The 18,092-nt window shown below is 35.2% G+C and overlaps 1 long non-coding RNA gene across 1 annotated transcript; it reads left to right on the top strand.

Moving 5' to 3' along the window:
- The first annotated feature begins 77 nt into the window (after positions 1–77).
- Positions 78–1,070, top strand: LOC121947712. The gene is made up of 6 exons (XR_006106103.1): positions 78–107; positions 182–246; positions 322–404; positions 499–585; positions 719–809; positions 1,060–1,070. It is a non-coding gene; the product is annotated as an uncharacterized LOC121947712 (long non-coding RNA).
- The last annotated feature ends 17,022 nt before the right edge of the window (positions 1,071–18,092 follow it).

Raw genomic sequence — 18,092 nt, 5'->3', positions numbered from 1 at the left:
GTAGGATTGGAGAGTGTTTCCTGCCTTTATAACACCAGGTGTGGGCAATCAGGACCTCTTTGCCTGAATCCTGGTAGATGTGCAGTAGGACTGCATGGTGTGTGCAGGTAAGGGAGATCTTGGGAGAAACACTGCTAGGGTGGTTTGATCAGAAGTTTAATGGGGCTTCTTGTGTATTCAGATGTAGTGAAGCTGTGTCCTGATTTGATCCTGGCTCTGATTGCTGTGTAAGCCCATGTTGAAGAGGTAGGCCATATATATAACTGCTTGTTTGCTTAAATGTAGGTCTATCATTAATGATCTAATAATTCAATCCTTTAGGAAATTCAACCCCTGTTTGCGCCAGAGTAGTCAGCCGTCGACCTTCCCAGTGTCTCCTTAATCAGGGCCCCTGGTTGAGCAAGGTAACTTAAACTGATTGGATAATGTAGGAGGGTCGTTCCCTTTGAGGTATTCAGTTTATATCAATGATTTTCACCATGATTTCCCTCATTGCAGACAAGGTGCCAGGCTGATGCTTTGCCTCAACCAGCCCATCCATATCATCTGGCCTAAACTGGACTCAACCATAGCTTTATGTGAAATGTCCATGATTTGTATACTGTTGCCCTCATTTACCGCCACACTGAGCATAACTTGTTTCAGGAATGTATTTTACCCTGTTGTGAAACTGAGCCAACTGAAGTTAACATTTTGTTTTGTTTTTATGGTTTTATAGGCAGCGGGAGGAGCTGCGGGGAGTACGTGTTGGATCCACTTCTTTGCATGCAGTGTGGTAGGCCCAAATGTGGTGGTCACAGGAGTGCCTGGTAGATTTGCTCTTCCTTACAGTGTGAATTGCGGTGTGAGTTGTGGGGTGAGATTGCAGTGTTATTGATCACTGTGTGCTCACATGGTGGTATCTGTCAGGGTCTGCAAATTTCCCCGCCGCAAGTACCTTGTTTAGTTATTCCTATCCAGTATTAGTGTCATTTTATACTGGAGTTTAACTTTTAGCGGTAAATTATGAAATAAAAGTTCTTGTCTTAAAATTGATTATTGTTTCTTTTTTTTCCTCAGGAACTCAAGCCCTAAAATTCTTAATATCTTTGAATAAACATTTTAGTTGTGAAATTGAATGCACATCTCCTGCTCTCCTCTCACCCAATAAACTTGTTTTGTGTCAACACGTGGGAAGTAAGGGCCTATAGCCCATAGGTTGATATAGACGACATATTTGTCCTTGATAGTGTGTTTGGTCACATTATGTTGTCCAAAATATCTATATAGAAGAAAAAGTCATAGGATAGTATGTCTTCCAAAGTTTTGTCTAAACATCATAAAATAGTATGTGGTCCAAAATTTCATCCAAACATCAGTTGTATAGTACGTCTTTAAAAATTTGATCAAAACTACATAGTATGTTGTCCAAAAATCCTAAAAATGTCATAGTGTGGTATGACATCCAAAATTTAATCACATCCTTGAGAATGTTGTTCAAAATTCCATCAAATGTCAAACATAATTTCATCAAAACATCAAAGTATTTCATCTAAAATTTCATCAAATTGTCATTGTGTAATGTGTCATTCAAAATTTCATCAAAACATTGTTGTATAGTGTGTCATCCAAAAAAATCATAAAAACATAGTGTAGTATGTCGTCCGGTATTTCATCAAAACTTCATATTATTGAATGTCGATGAAAATTTGATCAAAGCGTTATAGTATATTGTGTCACTCAAAATTTTATCAAAGCATCATAAAGGTCAAAAAAATCAAAATCAAAATGTCATAGTATACTATTTTGCCTAAATGTCATCAATCATGCTATGTTGTCCAAAATTTCATCAAAAGGTCATACTATAGTATGTCCTCCAAAATGTAATCAAGACGTCACTGTATGTCAAGTCGTCCGAAATGTGATCAAAACGTCGAGTTATGGTATGTCGTCCATAATTGAATTAATATGTGATAGTATAGTAGATCATCCAAAATTTTATCAAAACATCATAGAATAATTTGTTATCCAAAATTTCACTTCATATTATTGTATGTCATCCAAAATGTAATCAAATCTGTACAGTATAGTATGTCATCCAGCTCTTTGGACTATATTTTGACCTGATATCATTAAAAATTTGATCCAAAAGCAATAGTATAGTATGTGGCTCAAAATTTCATCAACACATCATAGTAGAGTATGTCGTCAAAATTTTTCGGACCATATTTCAACATGATATACAATGGCGTTTTTCGACATGCTTAATTGTGATGTTTTTCAAGTTAAAAAAACGGTCGACTTTTTCAGGCTATTTTACACGATGCCATGACGTTTTTTGACGTTGAAATCTTCACCTTTTATGACCATTTGTCAACATGCTACACCATGGCATTTTTCAACATGCTATATGACGTTTTTCATCGTCGAAAACATTGACTTTATCAAACCATTTTTTAACGTACTATTCCATGTTGTTTTTCAACACGTTATACAATAACGTTTTTTGACATCAAAAATGACAACTTCTTCAGACCATTTTTCGACATGCTATACTATGGAATTTTTTAACATGCTATACTGTGACGTTTTTTGGCGTAAAAAAACGTTGACTGTCTTGGGCCATTTTTCAATATGCCACACTATGACATTTTTCAACCAAACGGCAAATTTTTCATGCCAGTTTTCGACATATAATACTGTGGCGTTTTTCACCATCAAGATCATCAACTCTTTTGGGCCATTTTTCAAAATGCTATACTTTGCTGTTTTTGACATGGCATGCTATGATGTTTGTGAACAATTCTTCCTCATGCTATGCTATGACACTTTTCAATGTTGTGCTAAGATGTTTTTTTAAAGTCGAAACTGTCTCCTTTTTGAACGTTTTTTGAAATGCTATTTCTATGGTGGTTTTTGACATACATCAGGTGTTTTTTTGACATGTCATATTTGACACTTTGACACATTTTATACAATGGTGTTTTCAGTCGTTTTTTCAACGTCTCATACTATGTGGTTTTCAACTGTTTTTTCAATGTGTCATATTTTGAAAGTTCTTTAACATACTATATTATGTCATTTTTGTTTATGTTTTTTAAATAGGCTATGTTATGGCATTCTTTACTGTTTTTTCGACATGCTGTACAATGACAAGTCTCTACATGCTATATTACGGTGTTTTGGGCCTTTCAGTGGGGCGGCACGGTGGCTTTGTGGTTAGCACTCTTGCCTCACAGCAAGAGGGTCCCTGGTTTAAATCCCGGTTGGAACGGGGTTCGGTCCGGGCGGGGGCCCTTCTATGTGGAGTTTGCATGTTCTCCCCGTGTCTGCGTGGGTTCTCTCCGGGGTCTCCGGCTTCCTCCCACAGTCCAAAGACATGCAGCTCAGGTTAATTGGTGACTCTATATTGCCCTTAGGTGTGACTGTGAGTGTGTATGGTTGTTCGTCTATATGTGTCAGCCCTGCGATAGTCTGGCGAACTGTCCAGGGTGTACCCCGCCTTCCGCCCGATGACAGCTGGGATTGGCTCCAGCCCCCCCGCGACCCTTACGAGGACAAGCGGTTACAGAAAATGACTGACTGGGCCTTTCAGTACTGGTGTATCTTGGTAGATGTGTCATACTGTTTTGAGGTGTTTTCAGCTGCTTTGGGGTCATGTCATATTTTGACATTTATTGCTTTTTCGGTCATATTTGTAACATGCTAAATCATGATATTTGGGGCTGTTTTTTCAACATACTGTGCTATGACATGTCTTTCCGCGTTATTTTAGGTGGTTTCGAGTTGTTTTCAGCTGTTTTTGGGAACATGTCACATTTTGCCATTTTTTGTCATACTAGCCTTGCTTTTTCGGTCGTTTTTTCAACATGCTATATTTTGGTGTTTTTGGACATTTTTGCAACGTACTATGCTATGGCGTGTCTTGGCACGCTATTTTATGCTGTTTTGAGGTGTTTTCAGCTGTTTTTGAGACATGTCATATTTTGCCAATTTTTGCCATACTATAGCCTTGCTTTTTCGGTCATTTTTTCAACATGTTGGATTATCGTGTTTTTGGCCATTTTTGCAACGTACTATGCTATGATATGGCGTGTCTTGGCACGCTATTTTATGCTGTTTTGAGGTGTTTTCAGCTGTTTTTGTGACATGTCATATTTTGCCAATTTTTGCCATACTATAGCCTTGCTTTTTCAGACACTTTTTCAATATGCTATATTTTGGTGTTTTTGGCCGTTGTTGCAACATACTTTGCTATGGTGTGTCTTGGCATACTATTTTATACTGTTTTGAAGTGTTTTCAGCTGTTTTTGAGACATGTCATATTTTAACTTTTTTGCCATACTATAGCCTTGCTTTTTCGGTCACTTTTTCAACATGCTACTATATTTTGGTGTTTTTGGCCATTTTTGCAACGTACTATGATATGGCGTGTCTTGGCATGCAATTTTATGCTGTTTTGAAGTGTTTTCAGCTGTTTTTGAGACATGTCATATTTTGACATTTTTTGCCATACTAGCCTTGCTTTTTCGGTCATTTTGTCAACATGTTGGATTATCGTGTTTTTGGCCATTTTTGCATTGTGCTTTGCTATGGCACGTCTCTACACGCTATTTTATGCAGTTTTAAGGTGTTTTCAGCTGTTTTTGAGAAATGTCATGTTTTGCCAATTTTTGTTTTTTCAGACACTTTTTCAATATGCTATATTTTGGTGTTTTTTGGCCATTTTTGCAACATACTTTGCTATATCGTGTCTTGGCATACTATTTTATACTGTTTTGAAGTGTTTTCTGCTGTTTTTGAGAAATGTCATATTTTGTCAATTTTTGTCATACTATAGCCTTGCTTGTTCGGTCGTTTTTTCAACATGCTATATTTTGGTGTTTTTGGCCATTTTTGCAACATACTTTGCTATGGCGTGTCTTGGCACGCAATTTTATGCTGTTTTGAAGTGTTTTCAGCTGTTTTTGAGACATGTCATATTTTAACTTTTTTGCCATACTATAGCCTTGCTTTTTCGGTCACTTTTTCAACATGCTATATTTTGGTGTTTTTGGACATTTTTGCAACATACTATGATATGGCATGTCTCTACGCGCTATTTTATGCTGTTTTGAGGTGTTTTCAGCTGTTTTTGAGACATGTCATATTTTGCCAATTTTTGCCATACTATAGCCTTGCTTTTTCGGTCATTTTTTCAACATGTTGGATTATCGTGTTTTTGGCCATTTTTGCATTGTGCTTTGCTATGGCGCGTCTCTACACGCTATTTTATGCAGTTTTAAGGTGTTTTCAGCTGTTTTTTTGAGAAATGTCATATTTTGCCAATTTTTTGCCATACTATAGCCTTGCTTTTTCAGACACTTTTTCAATATGCTATATTTTGTGTGTTTTTGGCCGTTGTTGCAACATACTTTGCTATATCGTGTCTTGGCACACTATTTTATGTTGTTTTGAGGTGTTTTCAGCTGTTTTTGAGACATGTCATATTTTAACTTTTTTGCAATACTATAGCCTTGCTTTTTCGGTCATTTTTTCAACATGTTGGATTATCGTGTTTTTGGCCATTTTTGCATTGTGCTTTGCTATGGCGTGTCTCTACACGCTATTTTATGCAGTTTTAAGGTGTTTTCAGCTGTTTTTGAGAAATGTTATATATTTAACTTTTTTGCCATACTATAGCCTTGCTTTTTCGGTCACTTTTTAACATGCTATATTTTGGTGTTTTTGGCCATTTTTGCAACATACTTTGCTATATCGTGTCTTGGCACACTATTTTATGCTGTTTTGAAGTGTTTTCAGCTGTTTTTGAGACATGTCATATTTTAACTTTTTTGCCATACTATAGACTTGTTTTTTCAGACACTTTTTCAATATGCTATATTTTGGTGTTTTTGGCCGTTGTTGCAACATACTTTGCTATGGCGTGTCTTGGCATACTATTTTTATGTTGTTTTGAAGTGTTTTCAGCTGTTTTTGAGACATGTCATATTTTAACTTTTTTGCCATACTATAGCCTTGCTTTTTCGGTCACTTTTTCAACATGCTATATTTTGGTGTTTTTGGCCATTTTTGCAACATACTTTGTTATATCGTGTCTTGGCATACTATCTTATGCTGTTTTGAAGTGTTTTCTGCTGTTTTTTTGAGAAATGTCATATTTTGTCAATTTTTGTCATACTATAGCCTCCTTGCTTGTTCGGTCGTTTTTTCAACATGCTATATTTTGGTGTTTTTGGCCGTTGTTGCAACATACTTTGCTATGGCGTGTCTTGGCACACTATTTTATGCTGTTTTGAGGTGTTTTCAGCTGTTTTTGAGAAATGTTATATTTTAAGTTTTTTGCCATACTATAGCCTTGCTTTTTCAGACACTTTTTCAACATGCTATATTTTGGTGTTTTTGGACATTTTTGCAACGTACTATAATATGGCATGTCTCTACACGCTATTTTTATGCTGTTTTGAGGTGTTTTCAGCTGTTTTTGAGACATGTCATATTTTTGCCAATTTTTGCCATACTATAGCCTTGCTTTTTCGGTCATTTTTTCAACATGTTGGATTATCGTGTTTTTGGTCATTTTTGCATTGTGCTTTGCTATGGCGGGTCTCTACACGCTATTTTATGCAGTTTTAAGGTGTTTTCAGCTGTTTTTGAGAAATGTTATATTTTAACTTTTTTGCCATATTATAGCCTTGCTTTTTCGGTCACTTTTTCAACATGCTACATTGTGGTGTTTTTGGCCATTTTTGCAACATACTTTGCTATATCGTGTCTTGGCACACTATTTTATGCTGTTTTGAAGTGTTTTCAGCTGTTTTTGAGACATGTCATATTTTAACTTTTTTGCCATACTATAGCCTTGCTTTTTCGGTCACTTTTTCAACATGCTATATTTTGGTGTTTTTGGCCATTTTTGCAACATACTTTGCTATATCGTGTCTTGGCATACTATTTTATGCTGTTTTGAAGTGTTTTCTGCTGTTTTTTTGAGAATGTCATATTTTGTCAATTTTTGTCCATACTATAGCCTTGCTTGTTCGGTCGTTTTTTCAACATGCTATATTTTGGTGTTTTTCGGCCATTTTTGCAACATACTTTGCTATGGCGTGTCTTGGCACGCATTTTATGCTGTTTTGAAGTGTTTTCAGCTGTTTTTGAGACATGTCATATTTTGCCAATTTTTGCCATACTATAGCCTTGCTTTTTCAGGTCACTTTTTCAACATGCTATATTTTGGTGTTTTTGGCCGTTTTTGCAACATACTTTGCTATGGCGTGTCTTGGCATACTATTTTATGCTGTTTTGAAGTGTTTTCAGCTGTTTTTGAGACATGTCATATTTTAACTTTTTTGCCATACTATAGCCTTGCTTTTTCGGTCACTTTTTCAACATGCTATATTTTGGTGTTTTTGGACATTTTTGCAACGTACTATAATATGGCATGTCTCTACGCGCTATTTTATGCTGTTTTGAGGTGTTTTCAGCTGTTTTTGAGACATGTCATATTTTGCCAATTTTTGCCATACTATAGCCTTGCTTTTTCGGTCATTTTTTCAACATGTATATTTTGGTGTTTTTGGCCATTTTTTGCAACATACTTTGCTATGGCACGTCTCTACACGCTATTTTATGCTGTTTTAAGGGTGTTTTCAGCTGTTTTTGAGAAATGTCATATTTTGCCAATTTTTGCCATACTATAGCCTTGCTTTTTCAGTCACTTTTTCAACATGCTATATTTGGTGTTTTTGGCCGTTTTTGCAACATACTTTGCTATATCGTGTCTTGGCACACTATTTTATGCTGTTTTGAGGTGTTTTCAGCTGTTTTTGAGACATGTCATATTTTAACTTTTTTGCCATACTATAGCCTTGCTTTTTCGGTCATTTTTTCAACATGTTGGATTATCGTGTTTTTGGCCATTTTTGCATTGTGCTTTGCTATGGCGTGTCTCTACACGCTATTTTATGCTGTTTTGAAGGTGTTTTCAGCTGTTTTTGAGAAATGTTATATTTTAACTTTTTTGCCATACTATAGCCTTGCTTTTTCGGTCACATTTTTCAACATGCTATATTTTGGTGTTTTTGGCCATTTTTGCAACATACTTTGCTATGGCATGTGTCTTGGCACACTATTTTATGCTGTTTTGAGGTGTTTTCAGCTGTTTTTGAGACATGTCATATTTTAACTTTTTTGCCATACTATAGCCTTGCTTTTTCGGTCACTTTTTCAACATGCTATATTTTGGTGTTTTTGGCCATTTTTGCAACATACTTTGCTATGGCGTGTCTTGGCATACGCTATTTTATGCTGTTTTGAAGTGTTTTCAGCTGTTTTTGAGACATGTCATATTTTAACTTTTTTGCCATACTATAGCCTTGCTTTTTCGGTCACTTTTTCAACATGCTATATTTTGGTGTTTTTGGCCATTTTTGCAACATACTTTGCTATGGCGTGTCTTGGCACACTATTTTATGCTGTTTTGAAGTGTTTTCAGCTGTTTTTGAGAAATGTCATATTTTGTCAATTTTTGCCATACTATAGCCTTGCTTTTTCGGTCACTTTTTCAACATGCTATATTTTGGTGTTTTTGGCCATTTTTGCAACATACTTTGCTATGGCGTGTCTTGGCACACTATTTTATGCTGTTTTGAAGGTGTTTTCAGCTGTTTTTTTGAGAAATGTCATATTTTGTCAATTTTTTGCCATACTATAGCCTTGCTTTTTCGGTCATTTTTTCAACATGCTATATTTTGGTGTTTTTGGCATTTTTTGCAACATACTTTGCTATGGCGTGTCTTGGCACACTATTTTATGCTGTTTTGAGGTGTTTTCAGCTGTTTTTGAGAAATGTCATATTTTAAGTTTTTTGCCATACTATAGCCTTGCTTTTTCGGTCACTTTTTCAACATGCTATATTTTGGTGGTTTTTGGACCATTTTTGCAACGTACTATGCTATGGCATGTCTCTACACGCTATTTTATGCTGTTTTGAGGTGTTTTCAGCTGTTTTTGAGACATGTCATATTTTGCCAATTTTTGCCATACTATAGCCTTGCTTTTTCGGTCATTTTTTCAACATGTTGGATTATCGTGTTTTTGGCCATTTTTGCAACATACTTTGCTATATGGCGGGTCTCTACACGCTATTTTATGCTGTTTTAAGGTGTTTTCAGCTGTTTTTGAGACATGTCATATTTTAACTTTTTTGCCATACTATAGCCTTGCTTTTTCGGTCACTTTTTCAACATGCTATATTTTGGTGTTTTTGGGACATTTTTGCAACATACTTTGCTATATCGTGTCTTGGCACAGTATTTTATGCTGTTTTGAAGTGTTTTCAGCTGTTTTTGAGACATGTCATATTTTAACTTTTTTGCCATACTATAGCCTTGCTTTTTCGGTCACTTTTTCAACATGCTATATTTTGGTGTTTTTGGACATTTTTGCAACATACTATGATATGGCGTGTCTCTACACGCTATTTTATGCTGTTTTGAGGTGTTTTCAGCTGTTTTTGAGACATGTCATATTTTGCCAACTTTTTGCCATACTATAGCCTTGCTTTTTCGGTCACTTTTTCAACATGTTGGATTATCGTGTTTTTGGCCATTTTTGCATTGTGCTTTGCTATGGCATGTGTCTTACACGCTATTTTATGCTGTTTTGAGGTGTTTTCAGCTGTTTTTGAGAAATGTTATATTTTAACTTTTTTGCCATACTATAGCCTTGCTTTTTCGGTCATTTTTTCAACATGCTATATTTTGGTGTTTTTGGCCATTTTTGCAACATACTTTGCTATGGCGTGTCTTGGCACGCTATTTTATGCTGTTTTGAGGTGTTTTCAGCTGTTTTTGAGAAATGTCATATTTTGCCAATTTTTGCCATACTATAGCCTTGCTTTTTCGGTCACTTTTTCAACATGCTATATTTTGGTGTTTTTGGACATTTTTGCAACGTACTATGATATGGCGTGTCTCTACACGCTATTTTATGCTGTTTTGAGGTGTTTTCAGCTGTTTTTGAGACATGTCATATTTTAAGTTTTTTGCCATACTATAGCCTTGCTTTTTCGGTCACTTTTTTCAACATGCTATATTTTGGTTTTGGCCATTTTTGCAACATACTTTGCTATATCGTGTCTTGGCATACTATTTTATGCTGTTTTGAAGTGTTTTCTGTGTTTTTTTGAGAAATGTCATATTTTGTCAATTTTTGTCATACTATAGCCTTGCTTTTCGGTCATTTTTTCAACATGCTATATTTTGGTGTTTTTGGCCGTTTTTGCAACATACTTTGCTATGGCGTGTCTTGGCACACTTTTTTTATGCTGTTTTGAGGTGTTTTCAGCTGTTTTTGAGAAATGTTATATTTTAAGTTTTTTGCCATACTATAGCCTTGCTTTTTCGGTCACTTTTTCAACATGCTATATTGTGGTGTTTTTGGCCATTTTGCAACATACTATGCTATGGCATGTCTCTACACGCTATTTTATGCTGTTTTGAGGTGTTTTCAGCTGTTTTTGAGACATGTCATATTTTGCCAATTTTTGCCATACTATAGCCTTGCTTTTTCGGTCATTTTTTCAACATGTATGGATTATCGTGTTTTTGGCCATTTTTGCAACGTACTTTGCTATGGCGGGTCTCTACACGCTATTTTATGCAGTTTTGAGGTGTTTTCAGCTGTTTTTGAGACATGTCATATTTTGCCAAACTTTTTTGCCATACTATAGCCTTGCTTTTTCGGTCACTTTTTCAACATGCTATATTTTGGTGTTTTTGGCCATTTTTGCAACATACTTTGCTATGGCGTGTCTTGGCACACTATTTTATGCTGTTTTGAAGTGTTTTCAGCTGTTTTTGAGACATGTCATATTTTAACTTTTTTGCCATACTATAGCCTTGCTTTTTCGGTCACTTTTTCAACATGCTTGGATTATCGTGTTTTTGGCCATTTTTGCATTGTACTTTGCTATGGCGTGTCTCTACACGCTATTTTATGCTTTTGAGGTGTTTTCAGCTGTTTTTGAGAAATGTCATATTTTGCCATTTTTTGCCATACTATAGCCTTGCTTTTTCAGGTCACTTTTTTCAACATGCTATATTTTGGTGTTTTTGGACCATTTTTGCAACGTACTATGCTATGGCGTGTCTTACGTGCTATTTTTTATGCTGTTTTGAAGTGTTTTCAGCTGTTTTTTGAGACATGTCATATTTTAACTTTTTTGCCATACTATAGCCTTGCTTTTTCGGTCACTTTTTCAACATGCTATATTTTGGTGTTTTTTGGCCATTTTTGCAACGTACTATGCTATATGGCGTGTCTTGGTACACGCTATTTTATGCTGTTTTGAAGTGTTTTCAGCTGTTTTTTTGAGAAATGTCATATTTTGTCAATTTTTGCCATACTATAGCCTTGCTTTTCGGTCATTTTTTCAACATGCTAATATTTTGGTGTTTTTGGCCGTTTTTGCAACATACTTTGCTATGGCGTGTCTTGGCACACTATTTTATGCTGTTTTGAGGTGTTTTCAGCTGTTTTTGAGACATGTCATATTTTGCCAATTTTTGCCATACTATAGCCTTGCTTTTTCGGTCATTTTTTCAACATGCTATTTTCGGTGTTTTTGGCCATTTTTGCAACATACTTTGCTATGGCGGGTCTTACACGCTATTTTATGCTGTTTTGAGGTGTTTTCAGCTGTTTTTGAGACATGTCATATTTTGCCAATTTTTGCCATACTATAGCCTTGCTTTTTCGGTCACTTTTTTCACATGCTATATTTTGGTGTTTTTGGACATTTTTGCAACATACTTGTGCTATGGCGTGTCTTGGCACACTATTTTATGCTGTTTTGAAGTGTTTTCAGCTGTTTTTGAGACATGTCATATTTTAACTTTTTGCCATACTATAGCCTTGCTTGTTCGGTCGTTTTTTCAACATGCTATATTTTGGTGTTTTTGGCATTTTTTGCAACATACTTTGCTATGAGATGGCATGTCTTACGCACACTATTTTATGCTGTTTTGAGGTGTTTTCAGCTGTTTTTGAGACATGTCATATTTTAACTTTTTTGCCATACTATAGCCTTGCTTTTTCGGTCATTTTTTCAACATGCTATATTGTGGTGTTTTTGGCCATTTTTGCAACATACTTTGCTATATCGTGTCTTGGCACGCTATTTTATGCTGTTTTGAAGTGTTTTCAGCTGTTTTTGAGAAATGTCATATTTTGTCATTTTTGCCATACTATAGCCTTGCTTTTTCGGTCACTTTTTCAACATGCTATATTTTGGTGTTTTTGGCCATTTTTGCAACGTACTATGATATGGCGTGTCTTGGTACACAATTTTATGCTGTTTTGAAGTGTTTTCAGCTGTTTTTTTTTGAGAAATGTCATATTTTGTCAATTTTTTGCCATACTATAGCCTTGCTTTTTCGGTCATTTTTTCAACATGCAATATTTTGGTGTTTTTGGCCGTTTTTGCAACATACTTTGCTATGGCGTGTCTTGGCACACTATTTTATGCTGTTTTGAGGTGTTTTCAGCTGTTTTTGAGAAATGTCATATTTTAATAAGTTTTTTACCATACTATAGCCTTGCTTTTTTCGGTCATTTTTTCAACATGCTATATTGTGATGTGTTTTGGACATTTTTGCAACATACTTTGCTATGGCGTGTCTTGGCACACTATTTTATGCTGTTTTGAGGTGTTTTCAGCTGTTTTTGAGACATGTCATATTTTGCCATTTTTGCCATACTATAGCCTTGCTTTTTCGGTCACTTTTTTTCAACATGCTATATTTTGGTGTTTTTGGCCATTTTTGCAACGTACTATGATATGGCATGTCTCTAACACGCTATTTTATGCTGTTTTGAAGTGTTTTCAGCTGTTTTTGAGACATGTCATATTTTGCCAATTTTTGCCATACTATAGCCTTGCTTTTTCGGTCATTTTTTCAACATGTTGGATTATCGTGTTTTTGGCCATTTTTGCATCGTGCTTTGCTATGGCGGGTCTCTACATGCTATTTTATGCAGTTTTGAGGTGTTTTCAGCTGTTTTTGAGACATGTCATATTTTGCCAATTTTTGCCATACTATAGCCTTGCTTTTTCAGACACTTTTTCAACATGCTATATTTTGGTGTTTTTGGCCATTTTTGCAAGATACTTTGCTATGGCCGTGTCTTGGCATACTATTTTATGCTGTTTTGAAGTGTTTTCAGCTGTTTTTGAGACATGTCATATTTTAACATTTTTGCCATACTATAGCCTTGCTTTTTCGGTCATTTTTTCAACATGCTATATTTTGGTGTTTTTGGCATTTTTGCAATGTACTATGATATGGCATGTCTCTACACGCTATTTTATGCTGTTTTGAGGTGTTTTTCAGCTGTTTTTGAGACATGTCATATTTTGCCATTTTTGCCATACTATAGCCTTGCTTTTTCGGTCATTTTTTCAACATGTTGGATTATCGTGTTTTTGGCCATTTTTGCATTGTGCTTGCTATGGCGGGTCTCTACACGCTATTTTATGCAGTTTTAAGGTGTTTTTCAGCTGTTTTTGAGAAATGTTATATTTTAACTTTTTTTTTGCCATACTATAGCCTTGCTTTTTCGGCACTTTTTCAACATGCTATATTTTTGGTGTTTTTGGCCATTTTTGCAACATACTTTATATATCGTGTCTTGGCACGCTATTTCATGCTGTTTTGAAGGTGTTTTCAGCTGTTTTTGAGACATGTCATATTTTAACTTTTTTGCCATACTAAAGACTTGCTTGTTCGGTCAATTTTTTTTTTCAGCATGCTATATTTTGGTGTTTTTGGCCATTTTTGCAACGTACTATGAGATGGCATGTCTCTACACGCTATTTGATGCTGTTTTGAGGTGTTTTCAGCTGTTTTTGAGACATGTCATATTTTAACTTTTTTGCCATACTATAGCCTTGCTTTTTCGGTCACTTTTTTCAACATGCTATATTGTTGTGTTTTTGACCATTTTTGCAACATACTTTGCTATGGCGTGTCTTGGCACGCTATTTCATGCTGTTTTGAAGTGTTTTCAGCTGTTTTTTAGAAATGTCATATTTTGTCAGTTTTTTGCCATACTATAGCCTTGCTTTTCGGTCACTTTTTCAACATGCTATATTTTGGTGTGTTTTGGCCATTTTTGCAACGTACTATGATATGGCGTGTCTTGGTACACAATTTTATGCCGTTTTGAAGTGTTTTCAGCTGTTTTTTGAGAAATGTCATATTTTGTCAATTTTTGTCATACTATAGCCTTGCTTGTTCGGTCATTTTTTCAACATGCAATATTTTGGTGTTTTTGGCCGTTTTTGCAACAAATACTTTGCTATGGCGTGTCTTGGCACACTATTTTATGCTGTTTTGAGGTCTTTTCAGCTGTTTTTGAGAAATGTTATATTTTAAGTTTTTTAAACCATACTATAGCCTTGCTTTTTCGGTCATTTTTCAACATGCTATATTGTGATGTTTTTTGGACATTTTTGCAACATACTTTGCTATAAACGTGTCTTGGCACACTATTTTATGCTGTTTTGAGGTGTTTTCAGCTATTTTTGAGACATGTCATATTTTGCCAATTTTTGCCATACTATAGCCTTGCTTTTTCAGACACTTTTTCAACATGCTATATTTTGGTGTTTTTGGCCATTTTTGCAACGTACTATGATATGGCATGTCTCTACACGCTATTTGATGCTGTTTTGAAGTGTTTTCAGCTGTTTTTGAGACATGTCATATTTTGCCAATTTTTGCCATACTATAGCCTTGCTTTTTCGGTCATTTTTTTCAACATGTTGGATTATCGTGTTTTTGGCCATTTTTGCATCGTGCTTTGCTATGGCGGTCTCTACATGCTATTTTATGCAGTTTTAAGGTGTTTTCAGCTGTTTTTGAGACATGTCATATTTTTGCCAAAAATGCCATACTATAGCCTTGCTTTTTCAGACACTTTTTCAACATGCTATATTTTGGTGTTTTTGGCCGTTTTGCAAGATACTTTGCTATGGCGTGTCTTGGCATACTATTTTATGCTGTTTTGAAGTGTTTTCAGCTGTTTTTGAGACATGTCATATTTTAACTTTTTTGCCATACTATAGCCTTGCTTTTTCGGTCATTTTTTCAACATGCTATATTTTGGTGTTTTTGGACATTTTTGCAATGTACTATGATATGGCATGTCTCTACACGCATTTGATGCTGTTTTGAGGTGTTTTCAGCTGTTTTTGAGACATGTCATATTTTGCCAAAAAACCATACTATAGCCTTGCTTTTTCGTGTCATTTTTTCAAGGCTATGTTGGATTAAAAGTGTTTTTGGCCATTTTTGCATTGTGCTTTGCTATGGGCGGGTCTCTACACGCTATTTTATGCAGTTTTAAGGTGTTTTCAGCTGTTTTTGAGAAAATGTTATATTTTAACTTTTTTTTGCCATACTATAGCCTTTGCTTTTTCGGTCAAGGCTTTTTCAACATGCTATATTTTGGTGTTTTTGGCCATTTTTGCAACATACTTTGCTATATCGTGTCTTGGCACGCTATTTCATGCTGTTTTGAAGTGTTTTCAGCTGTTTTTGAGACATGTCATATTTTAACTTTTTTGCCATACTATAGCCTTGCTTTTTCGTTCATTTTTTTTTCAACATGCTATGTTTTGGTGTTTTTGGACATTTTTGCAACATACTTTGCTATATCGTGTCTTGGCACAAAATATTTTATGCTGTTTTGAGGTGTTTTCAGCTGTTTTTGAGACATGTCATATTTTAACTGTTTTGCCATACTATAGCCTTGCTTTTTCAGTCATTTTTTCAATAACAGCTATATTTTGGTGTTTTTGGCCATTTTTGCAACGTACTATGATATGGCATGTCTCTACACGCTATTTTATGCTGTTGCAAAAAAGTGTTTTCAGCTGTTTTTGAGACATGTCATATTTTAAAAAGTTTTTGCCATACTATAGCTATTGTATTTCGGTCACTTTTTCAAACATGCTAAATTGACATGTTTTTGGCCATTTTTTGCAACTACTTTGCATGGCGAGTCTTGGCACGCGACTTTATGCTGTTTTGAAGTGTTTTCAGCTGTTTTTGAGAAATATCAAATTTTAACTTTTTGCAATAAAAAGTACTGAAAAAGCAAAGCTATAGTATGGCAAAAAAGTTAAAATATGACATGTCTCAAAAACAGCTGAAAACACCTCAGAACAGCATAAAAAGGCATTTAGAGACACGCTATAGCAAAGTATGTTGCAAAAACCATCAAAAACACCAAAATATAGCATGTTGAAAAAAGTGACAGAAAAAGCAAGGCTATAGTATGGCAAAAAAGTTAAAATATGACATGTCTCAAAAACAGCTGAAAACACCTCAAACACCATAAAAAGGCATTTAGAGACACGCCATAGCAAAGTGTGATGCAAAAAATGGCCAAAAAACACCAAAATATAGTATGTTGAAAAAGTGACCGAAAAAGCAAGGCTATAGTATGGCAAAAAAGTTAAAATATGACATTTTTCAAAAACAGCTGAAAACACTTCAAAACAGCATAAAATAGCATGTAGAGACACGCCATAGCAAAGTATGTTGCAAAAACCATCAAAAACACCAAAATATAGCATGTTGAAAAAGTGACCGAAAAAGCAAGGCTATAGTATGGCAAAAATTGGCAAAATATGACATGTCTCAAAAACAGCTGAAAACACTTCAAAACAGCATAAAATAGCGTGCCAAGACACCATAGCAAAGTATATTGCAAAAATGGCCAAAAACACCAAAATATAGCATGTTGAAATAGTGACCGAAAAAGCAAGGCTATAGTATGGCAAAAAAGTTAAAATATGACATGTCTCAAAAATAGCTGAAAACACTTCAAAACAGCATAAAATAGCGTGCCAAGACACGCCATAGCAAAGTATGTTGCAAAAATGGCCAAAAACACCAAAATATAGCATGTTGAAAAAGTGACCGAAAAAGCAAGGCTATAGTATGGCAAAAAAGTTAAAATATGACATGTCTCAAAAACAGCTGAAAACACTCAGAACAGCATAAAAAGGCATTTAGAGACACGCTATAGCAAAGTATGTTGCAAAAAACCATCAAAAACACCAAAATATAGCATGTTGAAAAAGTGACCGAAAAAGCAAGGCTATAGTATGGCAAAAATTGGCAAAAATATGACATGTCTCAAAAACAGCTGAAAACACTTCAAAACAGCATAAAATAGCGTGCCAAGACACGCCATAGCAAAGTATGTTGCAAAAACGGCCAAAAACACGATAATACAACATGTTGAAAAAATGACCGAAAAAGCAAGGCTATAGTATGGCAAAAAAGTTAAAATATGACATTTCTCAAAAATAGCTGAAAAGACTTCAAAACAGCATAAAATAGTGTGCCAAGACACGCCATAGCAAAGTATATTGCAAAAATGGCCAAAAAACACCAAAATATAGCATGTTGAAAATATGACCGAAAAAGCAAGGCTATAGTATGGCAAAAAGGTTAAAATATGACATGTCTCAAAAATAGCTGAAAACACTTCAAAACAGCATAAAATAGCGTGCCAAGACACGCCATAGCAAAGTATGTTGCAAAAATGGCCAAAAACACCAAAATATAGCATGTTGAAAAAAGTGACCGAAAAAGCAAGGCTATAGTATGGCAAAAAAGTTAAAATATGACATGTCTCAAAAACAGCTGAAAACACCTCAAAACAGCATAAAAAGGTGCATTTAGAGACACGCCATAGCAAGTATGTTGCAAAAAACCATCAAAAACACCAAAATATAGCATGTTGAAAAAAGTGACCGAAAAAGCAAGGCTATAGTATGGCAAAAATTGGCAAAATATGACATGTCTCAAAAACAGCTGAAAACACTTCAAAACAGCATAAAATAGCGTGCCAAGACACGCCATAGCAAAGTATATTGCAAAAATGGCCAAAAACACCAAAATATAGCATGTTGAAAAAGTGACCGAAAAAGCAAGGCTATAGTATGGCAAAAAGGTTAAAATATGACATGTCTCAAAATAGCAGCTGAAAACACTTCAAAACAGCATAAAATAGTGTGCCAAGACACGCCA

Source organism: Plectropomus leopardus, chromosome 9, assembly GCF_008729295.1.
Source record: "Plectropomus leopardus isolate mb chromosome 9, YSFRI_Pleo_2.0, whole genome shotgun sequence".
Lineage (NCBI taxonomy): Eukaryota > Metazoa > Chordata > Actinopteri > Perciformes > Serranidae > Plectropomus > Plectropomus leopardus.
Note: the sequence above shows the minus strand (reverse complement) of the source record. Positions and strands in the feature narration are given on the sequence as shown.